Source organism: Oncorhynchus masou, chromosome 1 (assembly GCF_036934945.1).
Source record: "Oncorhynchus masou masou isolate Uvic2021 chromosome 1, UVic_Omas_1.1, whole genome shotgun sequence".
Lineage (NCBI taxonomy): Eukaryota > Metazoa > Chordata > Actinopteri > Salmoniformes > Salmonidae > Oncorhynchus > Oncorhynchus masou.
The window spans coordinates 60,970,409-60,995,088 of NC_088212.1; the positions used below are offsets into that span (position 1 = coordinate 60,970,409).

Here is a 24,680-nt window from a genome sequence, read left to right on the forward strand (position 1 = left end):
AAAGTTGAGAGAAATAGTGAGTCTAAAAGCCAGCCTGTCAGCTATCTCCCCTCATATGACAAAGTAGTTAGAGGACAACAAACAGGCCCTTCCCTCTCCCCCAGAACGACGGCCACTGCTCGTTCCTGTAGACACTCACTATTTATAAAAAGGACACCACTTCAAACAGCACTTTCTACTGTCCTCCATCACCCAGAGCTCTTGTTTTTGTCATCCTCAAATTCTTCTATTGAAGATAAAACGTTTGCCAAAAAGCCCTGCAGTTTCTTTCTCCACCCGTTCTATTTGACATCTATGGCACGTCACTGAAACGTTGAGGAAAATCTATAATAATCGCCTGTAGTTTCTCAACACAAAACCACACGTTTCCTGAGCCGTCCTAGCAATAATTGGTTCCTCAGATGACAGAATGAAAACCCACCTCGATCCTGTTCATAGATTCTTTCCAATACCCGGACAGTGTTCAGACCTATAAGTTACATTTATTTGTTATTCCTATAGCTTAATTTTTTTTAAACAAAAAATATCTGTTTTATTGTCACATACACAGGAGCAAATGAGGGTTATGTGCCATGCTCACAGGTAGAGACAGATTGTTCCCCTTGTCGGCTTGGGTATTTGAACCAGGGAACTTTCGCTTAATGCAGAAATTACAAATATGCTATGATAGGGTCAAGTCATTCACGAGTAACAAGTCCTACCGGGAATAAGCAGAGGGGGAGTAACACCTTGACCCCCCCCCCCCCCCCATACACAAAACACTATGAAATGATCGATCCCTAGGTTGTTAGTGGGTCCATTAAATGTGTATGTAAAAACATTCAATTTAACAAAACCATTTCACATCCAATTAGTCTATTCTCCCAGTCAAATGCTGACCTAAATATGCACTTTTGTCAGTCTGTACTCATCACCAGATACATTTTTGTTCTCCATCATTGGACAGATGCTTTCACTGGCATAATGATTACCAGCACCATTTCATTCAGTTTTGAATTTGTGGAATAAATTGGTCTATTGAGGTCAGCCTGGGACACCTCATAAGAGGCAGTACAATGTGTTGTATTTCACAGGGGCATGCTGGATTAGGTAATTAATCAAACTGTCTGTGGTGTAATGAGGTTTTACCAGCCCTTTAATCCCCAGAAAATTAATCAACTGGAATTCAACAATTGTGAGCATCTTATAAAAGGTGAAGCCTTAAGCCCAGAAAACCAATGAGCACACTTCCAGATTTCACCCCTCTCATATGACCTGTATCCAATTGAAAAAAAAAAACAGATCAAAACTTATATAAGTACTCATTTTAATTGGCTCATGATTTAGAATGTTTACAGAGTGTTTTCAGCAACATTTGATAAACAAATGGCCAGAACTACAGGTGAGGGTGAGACACTAACTCAAAATAAGGCAACATGATTTCTCCCAACAACAAAAGCATTTCAAACAGTGTCATCTTAACAATATCCATTACAAGAAATCATACAATATCCACCCCAAAAAAGTGAATAAACATTTGAAGGACATTTGAGTCTCATCATTAGTCATAGTGAAAATAATTGTGTTTATTAGACTCAGGACTACACGATATCAGTATACTAAAATGAGAATTGTATTAAAAAGCCATGATAAAAAGTGTATAAAAGTACACATACCCACTCACTAGTCAGTGCAGCAAAATTTAGCAAAGAGGTTGGAATAAATCAAGTAAAAGTGTGATTGTGCATGTACGGAAAACAGAACAGGAAGAAGGGTCAGTTAGTCTCAGTACAAGGTGCCGAAGCTGCCCATGCAGTTTCTCCTGAACTGGTTGTCCTGTATGGAGACAAACATCTCCTGGGAGAGCAGGTTGTCATCTGCCTGGGTCACTCTCAGCTCCTTCAGCATGCTCTTCTGGCGTCGCTGCTTCTTGGCTGACGTGGCCACCAGCTCCCTCTTGATGGCATCGTTGCCCTCCGTGAACTCCGGAGGAACGGCGTAACAAGACGAATAGGAGACTGGTTCCTTCACAGAGCAGTCGTCCACCACGATGAGCTGCACGTCCACATCCACCCGCATCTTCCCCTCACCCTTCATGTCCTCGTTCCCTTCTTCTATATCCAGTTCCTCATCTGGAAAAGAGCGTGAATCCGTTCATGACAGGCTTGTTAACACCTCGCTGTGACATTCAGACCTAATACCACCACTTCCACTTCCTTCTCCATCATGACATTCGGATGTGTCATGTATGAAAACACCATGTCTTCCTGTGAAATATTACTATATTCTGTTCAAATCGGACTGTCAGTGTGTTCTAACAAAGACTGCCCTTTGGGATCAATGGTAGATAATTGCCTTGCTCTTACCTTTTCAAATCCAAATGCAAGCAGCCTCTTTCGATGTTTAAAGCGGGGAATGGAGTGTTGAGAAATGTTTTATTAGCAGCTTTTTTGCAAATTCCGGATGGGAAATAACAAAGGACCATAATGGACATCATCTTTTCAATAACAACGCAAATGACAATTACTACCCGGTTGTTGGCTTAGTAGTGTCTCCGCAAAAATTCATGAATGTTGTAGATGACATTTTTAAAGGGTAATCTGAAGAGAAGAGAGAGCTTTGTTTATTTCGTTTGTTTACATTTCTGCCACTTTCGCTCATTCTCCTGTCTGGGGTAGAGGTATTTATTCTTGTGTACTGGGGTTAAACAATAAGGGACATTCCATTAGAGGACATCGGAGAGTGAGGGAGATGAAGAGAGCACTCCAGATTTATTTTAAGCCATGCCACCTTCAGCTGCACCTTTTATTCTGTAGCTGCCCTGGACTGAAGGTCAAGCACATTTTCTCACAAACTTCCCAGTGAAACCAACTCAGACTTCCAGAGACAGTAAACCCATTGATGTGGGAAATACTGAGTAAGGCTTGGTTAGTACCTAGTCTCGTGTGACAATCCTGTCTTGTTGATTCTACCTAAGGAAGTCTATTGGAACTTCCATATTGGATTATGTGCTTGAATGGGAGCGCTGGTATTCAATACTCAAACAAAATTCTCTAAGTAGAAATTATATTTCCCCTTAGAGGCATTACAGTTTTTTCCTTGTTTCGTCCATGTCTCTTTTCATACCATGTAAGAAAGTTTGAGTAGCTTGTGCGGTGTTAGTTTTGTATCTTAAGCTTGCTCGCTTGTTGCAGATCTCAATTTTCATGAAGACAAAACTCGATTTGGAATGCACCCGACGCAAAATATGTGAAAGATTTGATAAGTGCCGATGCATCACTAGTTTCCATCGAGACTCTGTTTTACGGCACCCCTTTTTTTATATAATATTCCTTAGGAAAACATCCCCAGGCTTAGGAACTAGTTCAGACCTGTCGGGGTGTCTTCCTGTGCAGCCTCGCCTGGTACAGCATCACTAGGCTTGACCAGGATCTCTCCGTATCCCTCGTTGTTGTGGGTCACATTGTTCACCATGGTGATCTTGGGCATGGTGTCCAGCTCATCCGTAAAGTCCTGGTGGGGTTGAAGGGATGGAGGAGGTTGACAGATGAGCAACAGAGAGAGGGGGGAAAGACAGGCATAAACAGAGTCATCACGTCGCTCTTCCTGCTTAAGTTGTCCTGGCCAAGTCCAACACACCGAGCAGAGAGACAACAGGAAGGAAAGCTCTGTGTGAGGGAGTGATAAAAAACACACTACCATTCTAGCCTCAGGGAATGAGATAAGACCCCAGAACTCGTCTGAAGGTAACAAGGGAAATAAGTCCATATTTGTTTTGGCGGTGTGTGTGTGTGCATTTTAACATCTTTCTCCACTAAATTCAATTTCGGTTGAGGGAAGATAATGCCACAGGCTTAGAATTGAACTGAACCTAGGAAGAGATGGAGGTTGGATGTGCTAGTGCAGGGAACAGTAATATACAGATTGGTAAATGACCAGTAGAACTTCCAAATCTCTCAACTTGATCAGGATCCCTTATTTGCAGTGATGTATGCCATTTCCCACCATACTGCAGACACTGCCAGGATCTCCACACCAGCTCCCTATAGCACAACAGTTATCAGCATGTAGAGACACAGCTAGGCTACTGCACGGCCTCAGACACACACAATGATTAACACGAGAGCTAGATCTGTACTAGAAAAAAAAAAGCTACCATGAAAGAGTGATGAGCGTCAATGACTTCTCACCTTACAGCCGTAGAGGTCACACATGTTCATAGTCAAGTGGGCTGACGTTCGCACAATGACACCTGTCGTCTCGCACTGAAGGACACAGTTCTCCATCTCCAGCTTACCCTGATGTACACCTGGAGACAAGAGGAAAACCCGAGCCCTGAACCCGAACCCGAACCCTGAAAAGAAAGAAGATTTATTAGCCTAAATCAGGGCCTAAAATGTTCTTTTTGGTCCACCAGCCACCAGAACAGGTAGATTTAAAATTCTACCAGCCACTCAGCTCTCCCCCCCACCCACCCCACACAAAAAAACAGAAGAGCATGCTTTGTAGTTTTTCTAAAACAAATTCATTACTAGTAAGAAGTAATATGGTATATTGTATAATTACATTTGTGGCCTGAGTATTTGGTTTGCGCTTAGTGGGACTAACATTTGTTTTCAACAGGAGAACACACCTCCAGGCTGTGTAAGGGCTATTTGGCCAAGGAGAGTGATGGAGTGCTGCATCAGATGACCTGGCCTGCACAATCACCCGACCTCAACCAAATCGAGATGGTTTGGGATGAGTTGGACTGCAGAGTGAAGGAAAAGCAGCAAACAAGTGTTCAATATATATATATATACATATATATATATATATATACATATATATATATATATATACACATATATATATATATACACATATATATATATGGGAACTCCTTCAAGACGGATGGAAAAGCATTCCTTGTGAAGCTGGTTGAGAGTATGCTAAGAGTGTGTAGAGCTGTCATCAAGGTAAAGGGTGGCAATTTGAGGAATCTCAAACATATTTTGATTTGTTGAACACTTTTTTGGTTACTACATTATTCCATATGTATTATTTCATAGGTTTGATGTCTTCATTATTATTCTATAATGTAGAAAATATTTTAAAAATAAAGAAAAACCCTTGAATGAGTAGATGTTCTAAAACTTTTGACCGGTAGTGTATGTCTGCGGCAGAGGGACAAGAGAGCCATGAAAAAGGCATTTTGATCTGTCATGGAGATACGTGCTGAAAACATGTTGGCTCAACATTTAAAAAGATGGCGAACAAGCAATAGAATGATGAGCTATTAGGTTTTGGCGTAGGTTCAGCCGACTAGCGCTAGCTAACATTAACTACCTAGCAATAATCTAAACTTGGAGCCACAGTATCGATAGGAACTCTGTAAAAACAATAGGTCAATACTCTATTACTGTATTGATCCCCCCTCCCCACCACCAACTGTACATAGAAAGAATACATTTAGATTAAATTGCATTTGCTCCATCTTTGCATGCTGACGGCTGGGACAACTGGGTCATGGCTCAATGGCCACAGTGTTGGGTCTGAACTCTCCTTCCAACATCGCAGTGGTGTACATGACAAGTAGCGATTCAGCACAATCCCAGGCAGATCAAATGTGATGGACAGTGTTCTGACGGCTAGGGTTCATTATTCTCTGTTCCTTGACAGATGGCCTGGAGACAGGTGTTCCACAATGTGGCCAACAATTCTACAGCATTGGCTAGGTTCCACACGCTGCCATTGGAAAGGCCAAAGGCTGAATATCGATTGGTAAAGCCCATGCACACATCCAGGAGAGGAAAACCCTATTCCCAGTGGGCTTCATGACTGGCAAAAACGTGCTGCTGCTTAGAGAATTAATTTTAAAAAATGCAAAAACGGTTGCACTGATTGCAGATCAAGAATCCAGTCTGTTCTCAACAAGTGCTGACTGAACCTCCTCACTAATGAATTCTAATGTCTCCTTAGGAACACGCTTTTCGGAAATACTCGCAATACTTATTATGAAGATAGATCATATGCATTTTCACCCCTCCGTCTTTGATACAGCAATATCCAAAAAGCAATAAACGCATGTGTGTGCCCTGCTCCTCTAAATATCAAAGGCTCTTTGGTGGGAGGGAGAATTCTATTATGGTAATCCGCCAGTGGTCTAATTGAGTTGCTCTTTTCCTGTCATGGTGCAGTGCCAGGCGGCGCTGCATCATATTTCCACACCCTCTTTATCTCAGCTTTCAGGGGTTTCCTAGCACCACAGGAGGGCACGCACATAGAAACAAACGCATGTAAACAGCCCCTCCAATCTCCCCTCCCTCTATCCAACTCGGCAGGCCCACCATTTGCATAAAGAGACTGACGCGACGCCTCTGCTCTGACCTCTCCTCGCCCAGGCTAGCCTTCTCTATGCATTAATATCATCCCTGTTCTTATTTTTACTGCGCCAGCAAGCTCTATTTTATTCCCGAGGGCTCCCTCTGTACATCCCACATCCTCTCTGCTATACGTTCATTTCACTCCATGTGCTGTAGATTGAGTGGTTGTGGTTTACCTTCGCCACGCATTAACACACCACATAGTACAACCAGTACCATAACAGTATAATCTGCAGGTGAACACTTGATTTCATCTGAAACACTTACACAAGTGTTCAATATGTTGATGGTGGTGGAATCTCCCATACGTGTTCAATTGGGTTGAGATCTGGTGACAGACGGCCATGGCAAATAGTTTACATCGTTTTAAGTCAGGAACCACGCCTGTGTGGAAGCACCTGCTTTCAGTATCCTCTGTAGCCCTCATTGAGTTGTTTCTCCATTACTCTGGCAGTTACCTGTACATACATACAGCAGTAGTGCATCCTGCCATTATAAAGGCTGCTTGCAGAAATATGAAACATTACCTTCCACTGATATGGAGTCTGGGATACTGATGGAGCTGGTGACAGTGTAGTGTCCTTGAAGGATGATGACCACGTCTCCCTCGTAGCAGGCACTCACAGCCAGCAGGGGCTCACTGTAAAACTAATATTTAAACACAGAGCAGTTCCAGTACACAGTCGGTCTATACAACACAGATCTGCGCTCACGACTAAACAAAGAAAGACACAAAAACACATGTTTTCTGCTTCTAACGTCTCAGTGGAATACAACGATAGAGCCGAGGCATTCAGGCGAACAGACACAGCTTCTACAAATCCTGGTGGAATGCCAGTGTACAGGAACTAGGGAGGTCAAATTTAAAAAAAAGCCCACACACCTTAGCAAATCCCAGCGTATTAGACCAATACACAAGTGTCACATAGTTAGAGAACTTAACCATTTGGTTTCATCTCTGGTCATCTCATTAAACAGGCCATTTGAAATGGAAACCTGGGCAAACTTACATTTGACAAAATACAATATGCCTAAGAATGGATAAATGTCATGGATGTAAATAAAAAAAAATATATATATAAAATGATTTTATTTGTTTGCCATACATGTACTTCAAACTCTTCCCCTGAGAATTTAGGCCCTAGCTGGTCTGCCATCAGGCTGGTCTGCCATGTAGTGGAGACGGACAACAGAGACACGAGGCCCCTTGGCCCTGCAAGCCTGCTGCCCTGAGTTCACCTAGTATCCCAGCACATACCTGCAGTGTCAGGAGAGAATACATTTATGTAGAAGAACACAATGGTACAGCATTGGACAAAGCAGAATGGTTGCATCTCCACTTTCCAATAGCGTCTCAAAGTATAGGTCAGGGGAGGCTGCTGAAGGGAGAATAATTGCCGGAACGGAGCAAATGGAATGGCATCAAACACCTGGAAAACCCATGTGTTTGATACCATTCCACTGATTCCGCTCCAGTCATTACCACAAGCCCGTTCTCCCCAATTAAGGTGGCACCAAGTGTGTGTTAGTAGTAACTATAAATTCAATTGCTGTCCCTCTTTTGTATTCTAACCAGAATATGATGCATTGAACTGGACTGTAGTGTACTGTCATTCTGTGAGATGTTTTGCTCTCAACTGGGGCAGTATAGGTCAAACATGCTAGCTTAGGGACAGAGGTGAATCCAATAGCCTTTACTCAGTCTTCCTATTTTTCCCTCTGTTAGGAGACCAACTTCATCAGTCACACAACTACTCCCTCAACACACTCTGCAGAGGCACTGATAGCTCCTCTCAGTCTTCCCACCCCATGTCCCCTTGGCCAGCTACCTGAGCAGCGGGTTCTCAATGATCCGGAGTTTGCGCTTCAGAGCCTCCATCTGCTCGTGCATCCTTAGGCCCTCCACCATGGACACGTTGTCCAGCTCCGACTCCGAGTCGCTGCTGATGCCATTCCGCAGGCTAGAAAACTCCTGGAACTTCTGAGAGCATCGTGCCAAAAGAGAGTAATACTCTGTCACAAGTCCAGCAGGCACCCGATCCTCTAGAATATCATAAAACCTACAGGGTTGACAGCCACAGAGGAAGAAATACTTATTTTGTTTTCCTTAAAACACAATTGCATTATGAGGACTGCTGGGAACAAATTTTTCAGCAACATTGGAGAGCAACGAGAGGTTAAGGTGGGATAATAATAGAGGAGATGCTCAGAGCACAACATTGTTTGTTTGATGGCCATGTCCGGCACTTGAAAATGTTCTTAACCATTATTTGGAGAATGAATCGAGACCCTCCATTCTTTCTAAGGAGCCGATCGTGAATGGGTTAAAGACATTCTTTGTCTATTAAAAGCAAAATCGGCAAACAGTGTCCTTGGTAAAAAACTAGGAGCTGATTGGTCTAACATTAACAAGCTTGTGGATTTCTGCTGAAGCCAATAAGATATCTTTTAACCCTCTTCTCCACCCATACAAAAATAGGAGACGCCACAGTACACTCACAATGCCCGGGTACATACTGCCATCTAGTGGCCAAGGAATAATCTCCACCCTCTCACAAACAGCATTGAACATATCCAGCAACAACCATTAGACACGAAGCTTGCTCAAGTGTTCCTGAACTGCACTCATTTACAATGCTCTACAGGTTCCTATGCCATATGGCCATTCTGATAGCGGCATTAAAATAATGGGTTCAAGCTAGCCGTGTCATTGGCAGATCTGAACCAATACAGTCTAAATGAGAATGTGCCAATCTAGCCCACACACACTGACTAATCTTCCCACCCTCACCCCCCCACTATCACCCTTCTACACGTACAGCCTGAGGCGAGGCTCCACACATCTGACAAAGTAGTCAAAGTCATCATCCTCGTCGTCCCACTGTCTCCAGAAGACACCACGAAATTTGAACACACCCTTCTGTTATTTAGTATCACATAAGAACTAGTCCATATATTATTTTTTTGCGGCTGTAATGTGACGGGTGATGTCGGTTCTGTCTCGTCTGTCAAATCACACTTTGTCACATGCGCCGAATACAACAAGGGTAGACCTTACCGTGAAATGCTTACTTTACAAGCCCCTAACTCTTCTTGAACTGCACTGTTGGTTAAGAAAATATTTACCAAATAAACTAATGTAAAAAATATATATAAAGTAACACAAATAAACAACAATAACGAGGCTATATAACTTACAGGGTACCGGCCCCGAGTCAATGTGCGGGGGTTAGGGATGAAAGGGTGACCGGTTTCATGATGAACCACGTTAAAATCCCAGACGATAAGTTTCACATTTTTATTATCATTAAAAACTCACGGTAAATACTGCCCAGCGTCAACCACAGTTAGCAACAGTCTGACGAAGGCGCAGCATGCAACGTGGGTTTTGTTGTGTGTGAAAACATGACGGAAGGCAGTGACAGTGCTCGAGAGATTTTTCTAAGAGGACCAAATCTGAAGTGTGGTCTTATTTTGGGTTTGAGGGGAACTTAATCGAAGATTGTCCCCCTGTCTGCAGAACATGCAAATAAAAATTGAAAAATGCCATGGTTTGTCTGTTTAACTTGCTTGTCAATAATGTAATTTGAAGCTTTCGGTGTTGCCTACACTTGTAAAAACACTACACGTTGTTCTGCTGCTGTATACGTCGTATGTCTGCAGACTCTATTCACCCATTGCACACGTTATGTACAGCCAGAAGAGGCCTTCCTAGGTTCTGGCCTTTCTCGGGAATTTTTCCTAGCCACCGTGCTTCTACACCTGCATTGCTTGCTGTTTGGGGTTTTAGGTTGGGTTTCTATATAGCACATTGTGACATTAGCTGATGTAAGAAGGGCTTTAAAAAGACATTTTATTTGATGTAGTTGTCACCCAAACAACATATTTTATTCATTTACAATCCGGCAGACTTCGACTTGGTCGTAAAAGTGTTTAAACAGGAGAAACACTATAGACTCCTATACAACACTCCTGTATTTATGTCAATTGTTGGGCTCATCGCAATTATCACTGTCTTCTTAAGACTAATTTGTATTCATGTAAATTGTGCATGGGGTCATTGCATATTCTAAAATGCAACACAGAAGATAGACTGTGTGTGTGAACAATAGTATTTATAATGTAACACCAATATTAATAATACATTTTCTATTCCCTTGTTTACGGAGTGGTCGAGCAGCAGGCTAACCCAGTGATGCTACTGGTCCCTCCTCATCTACAGTTGTGACACTCGAGCAAGCATTTTTTAAAAGGCAGGCTGCTTATGCACCCACATAAAAAAAAAATCTCAAGACCTCACTGCAGCTGTAACGGTTTTCTTGAGTTGAAGGAGAGGCGGACCAAAACGCAGCGTGGTGATTATTCATGTTTAATTCATAAAGACTCTACACATGAACAACCTAACAAAACAATAAACGTGAGAAAACCTAAACAACCTATCTGGTGAAAACAAACACAGAGACAGGAACAATCACCCACAAACACACAGTGAAACCCAGGCTACCGAAGTATGATTCTCAATCAGAGACAACTAATGACACCTGCCTCTGATTGAGAACCATACTAGGCCGAAACATAGAAATACCCAAATCATAGAAAAACAGACATAGACTGCCCACCCCAACTCACGCCCTGACCATACTAAATAATGACAAAACAAAGGAAATAAAGGTCAGAACGTGACAGCAGCCCTTTCATTAAGTTGAGAGGCCGGGCTTTCTGAGGCTGGTGAAGGTTGCCGTGCCTCACTACAAAGTGAGTGCTGCTAATTATTATTATATTTTTTTTTTGATTGCTTAAGGTTGTGTTCATTTAAACCTGCACTAGGGAAACTTTTACCTCATGGCGCCATCGTTAATGTTATTATTTTAATGTTTATGCACACAAAAAGTGCATAGTGCTGCTAATTCTATTGGTTGGTTTTCAATATAAAATTTGGTGAAATGATTTCAGTGTGCGTGTCAGTACTTTTCCAGCACATTTTAACAATACCGCGATAATACTGATAACCCTGGTCACTATAACCGTGATACAAAATGTTCATACCATTTCATCTCTAGCGGAGGTACAGGTTAGTTTAGGTAATATGTACATTCAGATAGGGTTGAAGTGACATGTCATGTCCATTGACATTATTCTGAGTGCTTTTGTAAAAAAAGTTGTCATATTGCAGCTTTTAACCACTCCAAAAAATATGTTTTTCTAAAGTTCTATCAAGTGGACAAAAAGACAAGAGGGATACATTTTCACACACACAGTAAGTCAGGCACAGCAACATTGAATGGCAGTTTCACCACATGCAAAGTCCTACAACAAGAAGCATGTATCACAGGTGCTTTTTCTTGTGCTTTCTAATCTGACATGGAAAGAATAACTGAGGCTTTAACAGCCCTTTGAAAAATAAAACTCAGCAGTTTTATTAACAATAGGGACTTACCGGAGGTGCTCAAGTGCCAGCGCAGTCTGGTCAAAGTCCCCAGACTCATCAAACAGCACATGGAGCTCCTGCAGAGGCACTTTGTGCAGCGTGGCCTCTAAGAGGGTATTCATGGTCGCCTCTATGAGCTCGCAGCCTCTCGTCTCACACTGCAGGGGCACCACCAGCTTCACCTTGGCTTTCAGCTCCTTATAGTTCACATCCACCACCTGGGGAAAGGGGCATAAGTATGATGTTGTAACCTTCATATGACCATTTTTCAAGGGTAAATTGTTAGGCTACCCTGTTTGACTACTAAAATATAGCTGTTTCACTGTTTAACCAGACCTCTGGATTCAGATTCCCTATAAAACTGCATCCAGAGTGCAAGTGTTCCAATTCATTTCATGCAATGTACAAAGCACAGCTCCATTAGACAAGTCTCTTGCTGGGAAATCTTTCAGGTTGAAGTGACTTACCTCCACTGGCACATCAAACACGTCTGTGCACCACTGTGCCTGCCAGTCACAAGGCTCTAGAACCTTCTCCAGGTAGTCAGCTGTGAAGGCCTTCACCTCTGATGTTTTACAATCACCTGTGCAAATCAGCACAGACAGCATCTGGGACAACACCTCAAGTCAGCTTTGTTTAGATTTTTCACTGGGAGCCTTGAAAGATCGATCAATATGGTTGCAGTAATCATCTTTCATCCTCTTTAGCCAGTAAACCTGACAACTGAATTGATGTAAGACCATGTAAGGTTATCATACCTAGCGTGTAGACTTGATAGGCTCTGAATCTCTCGTAATAAAGCAGTTCATTTGTCTGAAAGGTGTCAGGAAGGGATGCATCTCCTAGGCATTCATCACGTTGCAACTGAGTACCAGCCATATCAGGGTTGAAGTAGTCTGTGCCACTGTCACCATCATGCTCCTCATTCTGAAAAAGTCCTATGATAGAAAATAAAGTATCAGTTAGATTGATATATCATTTACTACTTGGATGCATAGTGCAACGTGGTTTCTTCCCTTTTGCCCTATCCTTCATGATCAATTACTGATCTGGCATGGCCTAGCAGCGATTATTGATCAAGGGGAGACAAAATAATTCCATGGATAGGTACTGATACATTTTCTCTCTCTAACAGTTCTTTGAAATACAGCAACTAGAGATGAAATTAGATATACCCAGCCTTATTTGCTGTTATGAGTCAACAGTTGGTGGCATTGCATGTTTAGCTAGTTACAGTAACATTAGATAACTAGCTAAGTAAATTGACAGGTTAGCTGCACGATTGGGATGTGCAACAATAGTTACTAAACAAAACCATGTCTGACAACATCTTCTTGTCGCAAATTAAAATCTCTGGCGTCCTCTTCTAATTCAACTCCAAATCCACTTTGTCTGTCTTGTTCTGTCCACTTTCACTTGAAGTTATTGAATCTGCTGTCGACATCATTCTATCAGCCGCCGTGTTCTTTTTGTTGTTGTTGTCATATTTCAAAAATCAACTTACATTGCTACATCAAACGTGTTTAGCAAACCAAACGCAGGTATTGACAATAGTCAAACATACAAAAAATGTCAATAAATGAATACAAAATAAACAATTTAAGTGCAATTATGAAACTCTGAAAATATCTTATTATAATGATTCATGAAGATGTTATTTTTGAAGTTATTCACTAGGGTTAATGTTTTAGTAAGATAATTAAATTCAATCAGAAAATTTTGTAATTTTGGTATAGAATTTTGGAATTTTTGAAGAATTAAAAAAATTAACAATCATTTCAGTGGCTTTGTTATCATTGAAATAGTAGCATATTATATATTTCATGTAAAAAAAAATATAGGCAGTGTTCATAATGGTAAATAAGTATTTTGCAAGGTTTTCCCAAAAATCTGACACAAATTTACATTCAAAGAACAAGTGAAACAGATTCTCACATTCTTTTTCACAGAAAACGCAGATATCATCAATAGCCACACATTTGGAAATCATAGAATTACATGGATATATCTTGTGTAAAATTTTGAAGTGCACTTCCTTAATTAACTTTCTTTGGTATACAGTATTTGTAAGGTCTTTAACCATGCATTTTTCCAGACAATGTCAGGAATAAGCATGTTCCAGAAAAGCGTTCCTCTCGGTGTAAGTTGGTTTTGTGAATGAAGAATTTGTCTTATATATATATTACAACAAGATCTCTCAAGTAAGCCCACGCCTTCCAATCCGAGTTCTAGATAAACTTTGTGATCATTCCCAAAATTAAGATGAGTTTTCATAAGTGTAGTTAAACCACTGGGAACGGCTTTGATCACAGAAATAAACTTTCTAAATGGTATTGAAAACTCTTTCAATGTTGTAAATTGTTCATATGTGAGAATATTACCCTTGTTGACGAAAATATCAAGAACAAAGTCAATATTCCTCTCATGCCAGCTGGGGTAGAATACTGACTTATTCCTTACAGTTATGTCTGAATTATTCCACAAAAGAGCTTTATGAGGGGAAAAATTGTGCAGGAAACATATTTTCCAGGCCATTAAAGCTTGTTGGTGAAACCTAGCCAATTTAGCAGGTAATCTTTCAGGAATATAATTACATTTCAGTAAAAATTGAAGACCTCCCAATTTATTAAACACATTATTTGGAATACCATATTGAATCAGTATCGATCAAACATTTTTTCAACTAGTTTATCTTGAAAGTGTTATTTATGTCAGCAAAATCCAACACTTCTAGACCGCCTTCAGCTCTTTTGTTAGAAAGGATAGATTTTTTTTAGTTTGTGAGACTTATTTTTCCAGATGAAGTCAAGAAAGGTCTTATTGATCTCTTTACAAGTAGCTGGATTTACACATAACGATAATGAGGGGTACACAAAACGAGACAGTCCTTATGCCTTGGACAGAAGTACTCTCCCAAGTATAGAAAGATCTCTTTGTAGCCAATTATTAAATATATTTTTAGTTCTCTTAATTTTAGGAGAGAAATTCAAATATTGTCTGACTAAGTGGTTTTTTGACAGATGTATTCCTAAATATTTAACACAGTCCTTTACAGGAATATTTTATATTTCTTTATCATCAGAGTCAAATAAACATAAGATTTCACATTTAGAAACATTCAGCATTAATTCTGATGCAATAGAAAATGCAGTTATAGCATTAAGGGCATGTGCGACCTGGTCTTTGTTTCTTAAGAAAAGAGTAGTATCATCAGCCAGTTGGGAAATTTTGATTTCTTTGTTAAAAATGGTTACGCCATACAAATTTGCATTATTCAGAATATCTAGAGATAAAAGTTCCACAACCAAAATGAATAAAAATGGTGAAATTGGGCATCCCTGTCGTACACTTCTGTTGATATTAAATCTTTTGGAAGTATTAAGGTTTAGTAGCACATAACTATTTATATCTATGTAAAACATGCAAATTACTTTAACAACATTTTCACCAAATCCAAAAAGTTTAAGACCTAAAGAGAAATTCATGTTCAATTGTGTCAAAGGCTTTACAGAAGTCCAGAAATAGGACAACCGCATCTGAGTCAATTGCATCTGAATAATCTATAAGGTCCAAGACTAAACGAATGTTAGAGATTATGTGACGGCCCTTCATAAATCCTGTTTGAACCTCATTTATAATGGTATCTATTCCTTTTTTAAATCTTTCAACCAGAGCAATCAATTGTAATCAACATTTAATAAAGTAATTGGTCTCCAATTGTTAATGAGAGAAGGGTCTTTATCAGGCTTCGGAATCAATGAAATAAGGCCCTGTTTCATAGTGGAGACCATTTTCCCCTTTTTAATGCAATCTTGAAACATATTGAAAATCTGGTCTTCTAGCAATTCCCAAAACTGTCTATAGAATTCAACTGTCAGGCCATCAGGGCCAGGTGATTTCCCCTTTTTCATTGAATTCAGAGCCTCTCTAATTTCTTCAATTGACACAGGTGAATCGCAAACTGAGTGAAAATCATCCTCAATCATCCTCAATCATCCTCAGGGACATAATTCTGAATGTGGCAAATGTAGCTTTCACAACCATATTCCTGAAATTGAGAGCTGTAAAGGTTTTCATAAAAGGAATTGACAAATGATGATATTGTAATGGGATCTTTGCATAAAACATCATTCATTTTGAGTGCAGTTATAGATTTTCGTTTGTAGTTTCTCTTTTCAAGTGCAAAAAAATAACTAGTGTTTCTTTCCCCCTCTTCAATCCATTTTGCTCTTGACCTTACAAAGGCGCCCTTTTCCAAATCCGTGTAAGTCTGTTCTAATTCTAGTTGTAAAGACCTGAACACAGACTCCTCTCCTTCAGATAGATTATCTTTCTTTAGAAAATGGTCAAGCTTGCTCATCATCTACTTTTCTCTAAGGTTCTTTAATTGCATCAGCTCTTTGGCGCGTTTAATGGCTACCACTCTGACTTTAATGGCTACCACTCTGCTACCACTCTGCTACCACTCTGCTACCACTCTGGCCGCCGTGTCTCCTCTTGCTTCAAGCTGAGGCTCCGTCATAGATGAACAACCATCTTCTTCAGCCAATGTACAACTTTCAAACCAGGCACAGCAGGGGTCCGAATGTACAATAAAATCCAGCACTAAAATGACGGGTGAGTTAGCTAACTGACTGTGCCTTTGCTAAGAAATGCACTTTCACATTGCTCATTTCAAAATTTACCCGGTTTACGGAGTCTCGACCGTTGAGCATTGCCGTTGGCTAAAGGTTTGGCGTGGTTCGGTTGATGTGCGTTCCCAATAGTAAACCAGTTATTTTTTTCTTCTTTTTTTTATATATATATATTTTTTTACATATGAGTGGAGATGTATCACAAATTGTAAATCAGAGGCATTTATATACGAAGGAAATGCCTGGTCTTCCCTATACCTTTGAGCTGTTATATTGTTTATTCATATCAGTGCATATGGGAGACTCTGGAGGAAGGGGAGGAACGCACTTTGACTCTTTAGAAACATAGCAAAAATAATAGAGAGAGATTGAGGGAAAAGATAGAGGGGGAGAAAGAGATACAAAGATAGAGATGAAAGAGAGATATCCTTGACTGAGATTAAAGCCTTAAAGGGATACTTTGGGATTTTGGCAATGAGGCCCTTTATCTACTTCCCCAGAGTCAGATGAACTCGTGGATACCATTTTATTGCCTCTGTGTCCAGTACGAAGGAAGTTAGAGGTAGTTTTGTAAGCCAATGCTAACTAGTGTTAGCACAATGACTGGAAGTTTATGGGTATCTACCAGCATGCCAGTTAGCAACTTCCTTCAAAATGCATATAACATAGCAATTGTATCCACAGGTTCATCTGACTCTGGGAAAGTAGATAAAGGGCTTTATTGTCACGCCCTGGTCGAAATATATTATGTTTATTCTTCATTTATTCAGTCAGGCCAGGGTGTGACATGGGTTATTGTGGTGTGTTTTTGTCTTGGGGTTTTGTGGGATGTCTAGCGTTAGTCTATGGCTGCCTGAGGCGGTTCTTAATCAGAGTCAGGTGATTATCGTTGTCTCTGATTGGGAACCATATTTAGGCAGCCATATTCTTTGTGTGTTTCGTGGGTGATTGTCCTTAGTGTCCTTGTTCCTGTCTCTATGTTAGTTTACACTAGTATAGGCTGTTTCAGTTTTCGTTACGTCCTTTTTGTTTTGTAGTATTTGTATTGATTTGTGTTTTACGTTTTTCATTAAACATGGATCGCAATCTACACGCTGCATTTTGGTCCGACTCTCCTTCACCGCATGAAAACCGTCACATTTATTACCAAAATTCCAAAGTATCCCTTTAACATTTTTCACGTTCAAGTGGTAGCCTACTGCTGACAGCATCCTTTTTCAGTGGTAGAGTGGGAATACAGTCATTGTTTCTGGGCAGTGTTTTACACACCAAGCAGTAGTCCTGACTGAGGTAATAGTGAGTCAATGATGTCGTTTCAGAGGGACAGTGCACAGATGGGAAGGAATGAGTAAGAAAGAGCAGAATGAGAAGGGGGAAAGAGTGGGGGATGTCAAGAATAAGTCTTTAAAATGAGATGGACAGTGGTGACTGGTAACGTCCTGACCCTAGTCAGAGCAATCTGGTGTCAACCTCCTGATTCTACCTGTCCATCAGCATCTCCATCTTAATCCATCAACCTAATCAGGTACATCAAACTGGCCAGGTCACTATAAAGAACATTCATTTCAAACTGTGGATTTACATGAATTCACTAATTGGAAAATGTCTGTTTACACTGAGCATTATTAGAGGTGTGTTTTATTGTCAAGCATGTTGCTGACTGTGGTATAAATCAGCATCTACGTGATAAACATGGTGGCTATTCTGACACGCAGCTTGTCACAGGCTATTTCTCATGTTGTCTGAGCACATATAATCTGATGACTGGGTAACAACACACAGAGGACCACAGGATAACAAATGGACAACTCTGTATGACCTTGTGAACTTGTCAAGCCAGCAAGCATTTGCATCAGAAATGAAACAATGATTTCAGTCATAAATGTGTTACGTGTAAGTAGCATGTTGTGTTATTGTATAAGTACCCATCTAAGGAAAATCTGAACTATCAAAATTGCAACATCCTTTGGACCTGATTTATAATGGCTCACAAAAATTAAATATGAAGACCTAACTATTAGTTATAATAAAATAATATTCACATTCACAAATAGCATACTACAACTGTCAGGTTATAAAGTTAAAAAGTTAAAAATAGTTGGTAAAAAAAAAACCTGACATGAATTTTTGAGTGCAGTTTTTTTTTTTTTTTTACCTTTATTTAACCAGGCAAGTCAGTTAAGAACAAATTCTTATTTTCAATGACGGCCTCAGAACAGTGGGTTAACTGCCTGTTCAGGGGCAGAACGACAGATTTGTACCTTGTCAGCTCAGGAGTTTCTGGTTACTAGTCCAACACTCTAACCCCTAGGCTACCCAGTGACTGTGTATGAGCCCCTTTTCACGATCTAGCTAAACTACCACTGTCAGAGCAGGATTGAAAAAGGAAATACTGTCCTCTATTGTCATTATTTGGGATAGAATCTGAGCATGAAGGTAAGCAGCACTGTCGACCTCACGAGCTAGGTTTTTGTTCATTGACAGTATTATAGCCCTCAACCACAGACAGTCATAAATTCTTATTTGAAGTTGACCTATAAACTACACACCTAGCTGTTTACGCCTGTTTATTACGAGTTTGTGGGATATTTTCATGGGTTGTGTTTATATAGTGAAAGGCGTATGTTGCTGTGCTTTAGTGGACCCAGTGCAAAGCCTTGTCAGATGCAGTCCCAGTCCCTGAAGTTCATACTTTATGTCCAGTAGGGGTCAGCAGATACATTTTCAAGAGACAGATTCATTGTTCAATTCATATTTATTATCAAATACATTACAGTATTATTAAAAGATTGATTTTATTTCAAAAGGGGTAAAGTGAACTTGCTGGTGATGCAGAAAATACATCCTCAGCAAGGAGGCAAATAGAGGCCTTTTGAGTTGAGAATTGTAAAACCCTTGTGACAATATTTGAGTATGTTAAGTGTTAATTATTGTTTTTTGAGACCTCAATGTGTAAGGAACACATGGTCTGTGGGCGTTCACAGATGGACTGTCATTTAGGCCGCTTCAGCCTCCTGACAGCATGCCCACGTAGCCAACACTCAAAAAGAATCTGGATTTGAAACAACCTAATTATTTATTCATTTTTGGTAGCCCAGCGCAGGGTAAATACTGGACAGAGCACAAGCTGGGTTATTTTTACCCAGACAGCTGGGTTGTGTGAATAACTAAACTGGCTGGGTTGTTCAGATTACCCAAACATGGGTTCATTTAACCATCAGGTGGGTTATATTCACTTTCATGCTGGGTTGAGTCAGCAGCTGGGTATTTTATAATGTAATCCTTAGGTCATTTTCAGGAGGCATGACTTTCAGGCAGTTATTTTAGGCCACCCATGAGAGTAAATGTAATTCCTGTTCATCTGTTCTGTTGTATTGTATCAGATGTTAAGATAGTACACCGCAATTTTAAATGTTCCTTATATATTTTTGCATGTTACATGTTATAATATAATATTAATAATATGTAGATGATTTATTACATATTGTAATAAAGTGGTAACTATCCCAACATTGGAACATATACACTTCTGTAAGCCTCTTAAAAGCTTCAAAACGGTCTGAAATGTAATTTTCTTTGAAGTTATACAATAGGAAGGGGGGAGGGGGTAGCGAGAGAGAAGTAGAGGGACAGAAGTTAGTGCTAACAATTTTTCATGTGCTTGCAATACAACAGAACTGTCACCACTTCTACCGAAGTCGATGTCTCTCCTTGTCCGGGCGGTGCTCGGCGGTCGACGTCAACGATTTTCCATTTGTCTTTGCTTGTTTTCCCACACACCTGGTTCTCATTTCCCTCATTATGTGCTGTGTATTTAACCCTCTGTTTCCCCCATGTCTTTGTGTGGTATTGTTTATTCTGTTTCATGTTATGCGCACGTTAGCCTGTTGCGCTGGGTTATGTTAACCCAAATTGTTATTTCGTGTTTATTTTGCCGTGTGCTTTTGGTTCGCCTAAATAAAAGGCTCCGTTGGCTACCCAATATCTGCTCTCCTGCACTTGACTCTCTTACAGCCATTTACGCATACCTGACAAGAACAGAGGAACAGGAACGACATTTACTCTCACAGGTAGCCAAAAATAACAATATCTGAAAGCAACGCCCCTACTAAGCTATGCCTACCTTCTGATCTGACCCACTGGATCATATCTCAATAATAACACAGCATCAACAACCCAACTTTGCTATTTTCTCAAGAAAATAACCCCACTAAGTTGCCCAATGCCTGCAACCCAGCAGTTGGGTCATCCAAACACATTTTTTAGAGTGTACTCAGAGTCATCTGTCAAAATTGTACTTTTCATTGCTGCTTGCGTTTCTGTCAACGATATGACCATTTTATATATTTTGCTCTTAAGTTGTTTCATGTCGGTCATCATCAGTGGTGTAGTGCTGTGTAGTGTCATTTCCAAAGTTTTCCCACAAATAACAAAAGAGACCAATGCGATTGTGTCGCAATGTAATCAAGTTATGAAATGATTATTTTCAAATACAATATGCAGTGTACAAGTAATTATCATTCTGTTCTGACCCGACCATCCGTCCCGCAGCTGAATCTAGTTGCCTACCACTGGCTTGATTTATAATAAGATAGGCCTAATTTGGTGTTTTCGAATGTTATAAAAACACCAAATTAGGCCTATATGAGACACTATGTGTAAGCATAAACAATCTGCAATTAGGATGATGCATAGTATGTATATTCTAAAATGAAATTATACAGTAGGCTACATGTCGGTTAATTGAGAAATGATGACATAAAAAAAATACCAGATTCGCTCCGGTACCTAAATAAAATAGCACTAGACCACTGGTTACCATGTCAGGTCAAAGCAGTCCACTAGAGCCCCCTTGTTTATACTCTTTCGGGGAAAAGGTCAACCTCTCTCTGTGCACTCAGTAGTACATAGATGAACGCTGCAATGGTCCTCCTGAGTTCTAGACTGAAGCTGGTCCATAAGCCAAGGTTTCTGTACATCAATGTCTCCAACGTCACTAAGCATATAAAATACTGTCATTTACCAGGCACTTGTGTCACCTTATGTGGAGAACACAAATGAATCTACACTGAACAAAAAGCGTTGGGCCCAAGATTCATGAGCTGAAATACAAGATCCCAGAAATGTCCCATACACACAAAAAGCTTATTTCTCTCAAATGAAGTCCACAAATATGTTTACATCCCTGATAGTGAGCATGTCTCCTTTGCCAAGATAATCTATCCACCTGACAGGTATGGCATATCAAGTAACTGATTAAACAGCATGATCAGTCTATGGCTGCCTGAGGCGGTTCTTAATCAGAGTCAGGTGATTATCGTTGTCTCTGATTGGGAACCATATTTAGGCAGCCATATTCTTTGTGTGTTTCGTGGGTGATTGTCCTTAGTGTCCTTGTTCCTGTCTCTATGTTAGTTTACACTAGTATAGGCTGTTTCGGTTTTCGTTACGTTCTTTTTGTTTTGTAGTATTTGTATTGATTTGTGTTTTACGTTTTTCATTAAACATGGATCGCAATCTACACGCTGCATTTTGGTCCGACTCTCCTTCACCGCATGAAAACCGTCACATTTATTACCAAAATTCCAAAGTATCCCTTTAACATTTTTCACGTTCAAGTGGTAGCCTACTGCTGACAGCATCCTTTTTCAGTGGTAGAGTGGGACTACAGTCATTGTTTCTGGGCAGTGTTTTACACACCAAGCAGTAGTCCCGACTGAGGTAATAGTGAGTCAATGATGTCGTTTCAGAGGGACAGTGCACAGATGGGAAGGAATGAGTAAGAAAGAGTGGGGGATGTCAAGAATAAGTCTTTAAAATGAGATGGACAGTGGTGACTGGTAACGTCCTGACCCTAGTCAGAGCAATCTGGTGTCAACCTCCTGATTCTACCTGTCCATCAGCATCTCCATCTTAATCCATCAACCTAATCAGGTACATCAAACTGGCCAGGTCACTATAAAGAACATTCATTTCAAACTGTGGATTTACATGAATTCACTAATTGGAAAATGTCTGTTTACACTGAGCATTATCAGAGGTTTGTTTTATTGTCAAGTTTATTGTCATGTTGCTGACTGTGGTATAAATCAGCATCTACGTGATAAACATGGTGGCTATTCTGACACGCAGCTTGTCACAGGCTATTTCTCATATTGTCTGAGCACATATAATCTGATGACTGGGTAACAACACACAGAGGACCACAGGATAACAAATGGACAACTCTGTATGACCTTGTGAACTTGTCAAGCCAGCAAGCATTTGCATCAGAAATGAAACAATGATTTCAGTCATAAATGTGTTACGTGTAAGTAGCATGTTGTGTTATTGTATAAGTACCCATCTAAGGAAAATCTGAACTATCAAAATTGCAACATCCTTTGGACCTGATTTATAATGGCTCACAAAAATTAAATATGAAGACCTAACTATTAGTTATAATAAAATAATATTCACATTCACAAATAGCATACTACAACTGTCAGGTTATAAAGTTAAAAAGTTAAAAATAGTTGGTAAAATAAAAACCTGACATGAATTTTTGAGTGCAGTTTTTTTTTATTTGTTACCTTTATTTAACCAGGCAAGTCAGTTAAGAACAAATTCTTATTTTCAATGACGGCCTCAGAACAGTGGGTTAACTGCCTGTTCAGGGGCAGAACGACAGATTTGTACCTTGTCAGCTCAGGGGTTTCTGGTTACTAGTCCAACGCTCTAACCACTAGGCTACCCAGTGACTGTGTATGAGCCCCTTTTCACGATCTAGCTAAACTACCACTGTCAGAGCAGGATTGAAAAAGGAAATACTGTCCTCTATTGTCATTATTTGGGATAGAATCTGAGCATGAAGGTAAGCAGCACTGTCGACCTCACGAGCTAGGTTTTTGTTCATTGACAGTATTATAGCCCTCAACCACAGACAGTCATAAATCCTTATTTGAAGTTTACCTATAAACTACACACCTAGCTGTTTACACAGGTGCACATTGTGCTGGGGACAATAAAAGGCCACCCTAAAATGTGCAGTTTTGTCACACAACACAATGCCATGGATGACTCAAGTTGAAGGAGCATGCTGACTGCAGGAACTTCCACCAGAGCTATTGCCAGGTGATTGAATGTTAATTTATCTACCATAAGCTACCTCCAATGTTGTTTTAGAGAATTTGGTAGATCACGTGTATGGTGTCGAGTGGGCGAGCATTTTGATGATGTTAACGTTGTAAACAGTGTGCCCCATGGTGGCAGTGGGGTTATGGTATGGCCAGGCATAAGCTATGGACAACGAACACGACTGCATTTTATCGATGTCAATTTAAATGCACAGAGATACTGTGACAAGATCCTGAGGCCCATTGTTGTGCCATTCACCCTCCTTCATCAGCTCATATTTCAGCATGATAATGCAGGGTCCCATGTTGTAAGGATCTGTGCACAATTCCTGGATGCTGAAAATGGCCCAGTTCTTCCATGGCCTGCATACTCACCAGGCATGTCACACATTTAGCATGTTTGGGATGCTCTGGATCGACGTGTACCACAGCAAGTTCCAGTTCCTGCCAATATCCAGCAACTTCGCACAGCCATCGAAGAGGATTTGCACAACATTCCACAGGTCACAATCAACAGCCTGATCAACTCTATGCAAAGGAAATGTCATGCTGCAAGAGGCAAATGGTGTTCATGATCCACGCTCCTACCACAGGAAGCACCAGTGACTCTGTCTTTAAAAAAGTGGTCAGATGAAGCAGATGCTAAACTACAGGACTGTTTTGCTAGCAGACTGGAATATGTTCTGGGATTCTTCCGATGGCATTGAGTACACCACATCAGTCACTGGCTTTATCAATAAGTGCATTGAGGAGGTCGTCCCCACAGTGACTGTATGTACATACCCCAACCAGAGGCCATGGATTACAGGCAATATTTGCACTGAGCTAAAGGGTAGAGCTGCCGCTTTCAAGAAATCCCACTATGCCCTCCGACGAACCATCAAACACCAGCGCCGAGAGCTGCCAAATGACATGAGAGCTGCCAAATGACACGAGCCGACCAGACAAGCTAAATAACTTATATGCTCGCTTTAAGGCAAGTAACACTGAAACATGCATGAGAGCATCAGCTGTTCCGGACGACTGTGTGATCACGCTCTCCGCAGCCGATATGAGTAAGACCTTTAAACAGGTCAACATTCACAGGATCAGACAGATTACAAGGACATGTACTCTGAGCTTGCGCTGATTAAGTGGCAAGTGTCTTCACTGACATTTT

General features: G+C 40.5%; 1 pseudogene; it reads right to left on the reverse strand.

Moving 5' to 3' along the window:
* Positions 1–1,764: 1,764 nt before the first annotated feature.
* On the reverse strand, positions 1,765–23,826 carry LOC135540082 (SHC SH2 domain-binding protein 1-like; annotated as a pseudogene).
* Positions 23,827–24,680: the final 854 nt, after the last annotated feature.